Source organism: Dasypus novemcinctus, chromosome 10 (assembly GCF_030445035.2).
Source record: "Dasypus novemcinctus isolate mDasNov1 chromosome 10, mDasNov1.1.hap2, whole genome shotgun sequence".
Lineage (NCBI taxonomy): Eukaryota > Metazoa > Chordata > Mammalia > Cingulata > Dasypodidae > Dasypus > Dasypus novemcinctus.
Window position 1 is genome coordinate 80,773,080 of NC_080682.1, and position 6,000 is coordinate 80,779,079.

At 50.6% G+C, this 6,000-nt stretch overlaps 1 protein-coding gene across 12 annotated transcripts in view; it reads right to left on the bottom strand.

The window, feature by feature from the left end:
• BMAL1 (basic helix-loop-helix ARNT like 1) overlaps positions 1 to 5,382 on the bottom strand; it is a 108,943-nt gene extending 103,561 nt beyond the window's left edge. For 8 of the 12 annotated variants that reach the window (XM_004472535.5, XM_023582806.3, XM_004472534.5 and 5 more), the window contains exon 1: positions 5,174 to 5,382. The gene's annotated coding sequence lies outside the window, so the exon portion shown is untranslated. The remainder of the gene's footprint in view (positions 1 to 5,173) is intronic. The other 4 variants (XM_071218209.1, XM_071218207.1, XM_071218208.1 and 1 more) reach the window with 1 other exon arrangement.
• Positions 5,383 to 6,000: the final 618 nt, after the last annotated feature.

Below are 6,000 nucleotides of genomic sequence, written 5' to 3' on the forward strand. Positions count from 1 at the left end.
TTGCTGGCACATAGAAGGTGCTTGATAAAAGTTACCTGCTATTATCATTGTTATTATTATTATTCCTATTCTGCAAATGAGGTAATTCAGACTCCAAGAAGCTAACTCATTTTTCTAAGTCACACATTTCAAACATTAGTTGAAGGAATATATGCATGTAAATGTTTTACCCGGTATACGTACAAAACCAAGTGGACAGAGTGTTAACCAGAATATTCAGTTAGCCAGACCATCCATTCCCTTCTCTAACCAGGCAGGATAAACATGAGTTTATAATACTTAAAAGGACAGCATGTACTAAAGTGAAAATCATTTTCCATCATATGCCAGCACTCAACGTTCCCCTGAAGCAAAGATGACTAAAGCTTATCCAATCCCATCTTCCCCACCCCACCTCCAGCCCAAGTTAAGTCCTCAACTCAAACCTTCTTCCATCCAGACCTAACTACTCACAACCCAGTCCACGCATGCACCTTTTGCACCCCTCATTTCACACTCCCATCTCTCCATGATGCTCATCCCTTTTCCCTTCCCCTACTCATCCCTGAGCTTCTATCCCACCCCATCTTCCTCCTCCTCAAGTTGTTTAACTGGGATGTTCACTGAAGAAGCATACCCTAAAGTCTCCCTGTGCCTGTCATTTTGGGAAATCCAAGATGATTTCCTCCCAAAGTGCTAAGCTGGGGTACTTGAGATACACCCAGAGACAGCTCAGTATGAAACAGAACACATCAGTACCCGAAGAGAATTAGGGCTAGACCAATGATTGGGGGACACTGCTGCCAGCTGTGGGGAAGAAGGAAAACAAAAGGAAGAAACTTCTGGAGAAGCAAGCATGTCAGCTGGGCCTTAAAGCTCAGTAGGACTTGGGCATGTGAAGATGGGGGACGGGGGAATGAAGTGAGCCAGGGCTGGTGCAGAGAACAGACATCCCTTCAGCTTGACGGGAGTGTCCTGTGCAGACTGCAGGGTCCCACGGACAGGTGGGCTGGAAGTGGAGAACCTGCACACCAGGCTGTGGATCCAGATGAAGAAAAGAAGAGCAATATTGACAGCCCTACTGTGCATCACAAATAATGTGGTGTATTTTTCATGTTTCAATTCATTTACTCCACACAATGCTTTGAGATAGGGAATACTAAGATCCTAGTTTTACAGATGGAGACACTGAGGCACATTGGACAAAAGCAACTTGAACGCAGTCATAAAGCTAATAAGGAACAGCTAGAATAGGAAATCTGGCTTTAGAGTCTGCACTTTGAACCAGCCAACCAAATCGCCTCAGGACAGCTTGGGGGGGGGGGCGGGGTGTCGGTGTGAAGAGCTACAGGTCCCAGGGTGTTGTAAAGATTAAATGATACGCATTTGAAAGCAGTTTGTAATCTGTAACTCTAAGGCCACAGATGCTAGCTACAGGCTGCCATTAATGTCTACTAGGGAACCAATGAAGCAGGAGAGAGAGGTCAGAGGGAGATGGGACCCTAGGCCAAGGGGGATACTGTAAGGAGCGAAGGCCACAACAGGCACCTATCTTTAGGAGGTAAACAGGGAGAACCGAGAAAGCACTGTGACCCAAAGGCTGAGGAAGAAGAGAATTTCAAGAAGGAAAGACATGGAAGATAAAAGCTGCAAAAGGACCAAGAACAATCATTTAGGACTGAGAACAGACCCTGGAATTCAAGACTTAAAGTTTTCAGAGACCTTCGAGAGGAAACATAAAGAAGGGTGGTAGAGAGAGAAGCCAGAGGGCAGGGGCAAAGGATGGAGCAGAGAAAAGAGTGGAGGAGGTAAATGGTCTCAGTATTTTGAGAAGTTAGCAGGAAGAGAGGGGAGAGAGAAACACCCAGATTCAGTGGGTACTAAGTATAAACACATATAAACCATCTGGTGCATAGTAAGCTCACAACGGATCTGTTTCTTCATTTTCCATCCTTTGTCTCCTAAGTCAGGGTAAAGTTTTTTCTCAAGTTGGTGGGAGGCTGAAGACAAACAGCACAAAGGATATTGCAGAGACAGGACCCTGGCAGTGGAAGGAGTGCCACCTGGCACTTAGGGAGGGCTTCCTGTGTGCCAGGCAATCTACATGTATCATCCCCCTTAATCCTCACAAGATTCAATGAGGCAGGCATTGTCATTATTCCACAGAGGAGGAGCCTGAGGTCAGAGGAGTTAAGTAAGTGCCCAAGCCCACAGTCCAAACCCAAGTCCTAGGTCCTTCTGCCACCAAACCCAGGCTCTTACCCACACAAGGCTTAAGAAGAGAGAATGAAGGAAAGATCCCACTTGCTTGCTCTGAACTGGGAGGAAAGGAGGAGACAATGGGGAAAGAAAACAATGTAAGGGGGAAGGAAGAGAGGCTGAGGGAGCTTAATTCAGAAGAAGACTTGTTTTAGGCAAGGAGGAGGAGAAGAGACTGACCGTGTATTTGGAGCAAAGAAAGGACAGTACAGAAAGGCTTCATCCCTGTGTTTCTGGGTTCCTAACTAAACCTCGGGATCTGTAAAAGATGTTTTACTTCCCTGCGAGTGCCTAACCATAGTACTTTAATCACTGCCTATAGTTGAAACATCTTAAGAGGCAGAAACTGTGTAATGTTGACCTTCTCCCACCAGTGTGAGCTGATAGAAAACAAAAATAAAGAAAACTCATAGAAGGAAGGCGATTCTTACTCCAAAGATCGGTATTAAATATTTAGTTGTTGCGTATTTGTATGTAGTTTGTTAACGTAGCCTAGCCTGTCTACTGTTTGTCCACTTTTTAGTAAAGAAATTGTGTAGAAATTGTTGGTGTGAAGGGGTAAATCTAAAAGCACGGTCACTTCCTTTTCCTGCTCCGTGGCATACAAACGTCTTTTGCAAATAGCAGACAAACTCGTGAGTAGTCATCATTTTATAAATCTTTTGAAATGGATCCTTTTAAATACCATCTGTTGATCTCCTTAACTTTCCTATGAAAATAGGACTTCAGCTCAGATGTTCTGGAGGTTCCAGCAGATAAATATCAACCTGAATTCAAACACACTAAATATTTAGAGGCTCACAGAACTTTAGAGCAGAAAGGAACTTTTAAGATCACCTAGTTAACTGCCTTACGTTCCACCTGAGACAAATACAACAGAGAGCTTTGGTAACTTGCCCCAAGGGGCACAGTGCTGAGAGCCCAAGTCTGGGCTAGAACCAAGATGCCTAACTTCCAGGACGGTGCTCTTCCTCCAACTTGCTCCTTCCCCCACCTCTTTTTAAACTTTAGGGTTTAGAATAAAGTACAAATGTAACTATAGTTTTAATTTTTTATTATCATTCACTGGCTACATCTAAAATCATAACCAAAATGCCTCTACTGGTCCAGCTTCAGATGATACAGGCAATTTCAAATCCCACCGAGAAAATTTTAAAACCTTCTAAATAAATTCAACAAACTGTTTTAAAGACTTACTAATAAAGCGAACTTGGTAACGAAACATGAACTTGAAAGATTAAATTTTGTATTTTAAAAAATATTTTGGAATTTCATTGATGTAGAAATCAAGTTTAACAGCAACACTTTAAAGAAAAATCTCCCAAACACGGAAAGCACGAATTTATTCAAAACTGCTCAAAAGCAGCAATAAATTATTTTAAGCTCATGATTCAACCGGTACATTAATTAAAACTTCACCAATCCAAATTGACAGATCCTAAAATCAATGGGACGAGAAGAAATAAAATAATACTTGTCAAGTAAAAATAGATTAAAAGAGGGTCCAGCATAAGTTTTTAGAAGAACAAATGACAAGTAAGTGTTGTTGAAAATAAGATGCATCTAAAGGGCAGCTTTTACGGATTAAAAAAAAAAAGATCCTGGAGAAACGCGTATTGTCAAGAAATGCTTCTTCAAAAATACCGAATCTGATTTCTGAAAGCTGAGTGAGGAAACTTGGCTAATAATTCCCTGTCAAGGAAGAACGATGTAAGACAGAAGAGACCGCAAATGCCAAAGTGGCAAGGCTAGGTGACCGCGAAGGGGCTGGGGCGGGGGAATGGAGAGTAAGGGTGGTAGCCGGGTCCCCCACCGGGCAGGACAAACTTGATTACAGAAGCCAGCGTCCAGTGCAATCTTCCTTCCCGGCACCCACTGTCCGGCACCCACTGTCCGGCACCCACGTGCCCCCCACACCAACTCCGCGTTCCCCTCTGGGGGCCGACCCGCGCCTCACAGGGTCGGCCCTAATTTCTATCTAGCACTCCTCCACGGAGTAAACGCGAGCTCTCTCCAGGCTGTCAACGCCCGGCAATCGCGAGCGGGAACCTTTTTTTCCCTGACATCTGTCAAATCCCGGGCTGGAACCAACCTCGCCGCGCCCTCCGCGGGGCTCCAGGGTCGGCGGCCGGCCCTTACCTGGGCTCTGGGCGACATCCTCCCGCCCTTGGGCACCAGCTCGCAGACCCATGGGGGATCCTACCGGGACCGTCTAGGACCTGGACCGGGCACGCCGGACGAAAGTTCGAAGACTGGGGTCGGCCCCATTCCCGGCCGGGGAATTCCCAGTGCAGCGCCCGCGCCCGCAAGTAGGGCCAAGGGGGCGGGCAAGCTCGGACTCTCCAAGACCCACCGAGACGCTCTCCCCGCCCCCACCCAGCCCCGCAGGCTCTCGAAAGGGAATGGAGGAGAGAGGGGGAGGAAGGGCAGAAGCGGCATCGCTCGCCCAACGCCCTTGGGGTGCAGTCCCCAGGGATGGTCCCCTCGAAGGTCCCTGCAGCTCCCGGAGATACATTCTCAGACCCGCCGGGTCCTTGCTCCCAAAGGCCGAAGCTGTGCCTTTAAGAAACAGCTGGCTGAGCCCTCCCCCCGTCAGGTAGCGTTGTCCGGGGAGGGGAGGTGGGTACGCCCGCGGACACTTCCCCGGTCCCTTTAAGGCCGCCTGCGCCCTACCCCGCAGTGCCAGCCCCCGCGTGGGAGGATGGGGGCGGACGGGCGCGGCGCCTTTAAGGGGAGCAGCCTCCCCGCGGCCCCGGTGGGGGCTGGGAGCGAGCACGGGCCCTTTAAGGCCGGCAGCGGGCACGTCGGGCAGGGTTCCCCCGCGGCCGGGCTGCGCCCCGGGTGGCGACCGGGGCGCCGCGCCTGCCAGGGTGGTAACGGCCCCTGACCGGGTGCCCGGGGCCGCGCTGCTGGCCGCCGCCGGCCCGACACTCACCGTGGCTGGCGGGGAACGCCCGCACCCGAGCCCCCAGTCGGATCCCGCGGCGGCGGCGGCAGTAAGTCCGGCGCGGGTAAATAGGCACCTCCGTCCCTGACCTACTTTCTGCCTTCCCTAAATGTCGCACCACTAACCTACTTTCCGACCAATCCGCTCCCCGCCGGCCCAGGCCCGGCCCCCCGCCCACCAATCGCTGTGCCCAACCCCCCCTTCTCCGCCCACCAATGGAGGAGCCGCGGAGCCCGGATACCTGCCTCTTCCCGCCAGCCAATCCGAGTGCCGGAAGGGAGCCGGTCTCAGCGGCTACTGCCAGCCAATCCGCGCGCGGCTCAGAGGCCTGCTGGCCAATTGTGTGGCAGCTCCAGAGGCCGCTAACCAATGGCCAGGCGGCGGGGGCCGAGTTACCTGCTACTTTCCCGCCACCAATCATTTGGCGCACTGGAGCGCACGCCCCGAAGAGAGGACCAATGCGCGCTTCCTCTCCAGATTTTCTCGCCCCCTGCCCTCTCCATCTCCACTCAGGTCTCCCGCTCGCCGAGACCGCTCCGGGTGCAGACGCCGCACTCTTTGCGGTCTCCGGGGAGGTCCCTCGTCTCTAGTGCCTGGCTTGGTCTGGTTCACCGCTCTCATCTCTCCCATCTTCCCCTCTTTCACTCCGGGCTCCCAGACTAAAAACAGCATTACCTCACTCCCCTCCTTCCAACTCCATCTAGGAAACCAATTTTGGGAACACAGAGTGCCAGACCCTTCCTAAAATGCCCTGGTTTGCCAAAGTCCAACTACAGAACGAATACTTAGTATTTGTGGAAGGCTTTTCCACCCCG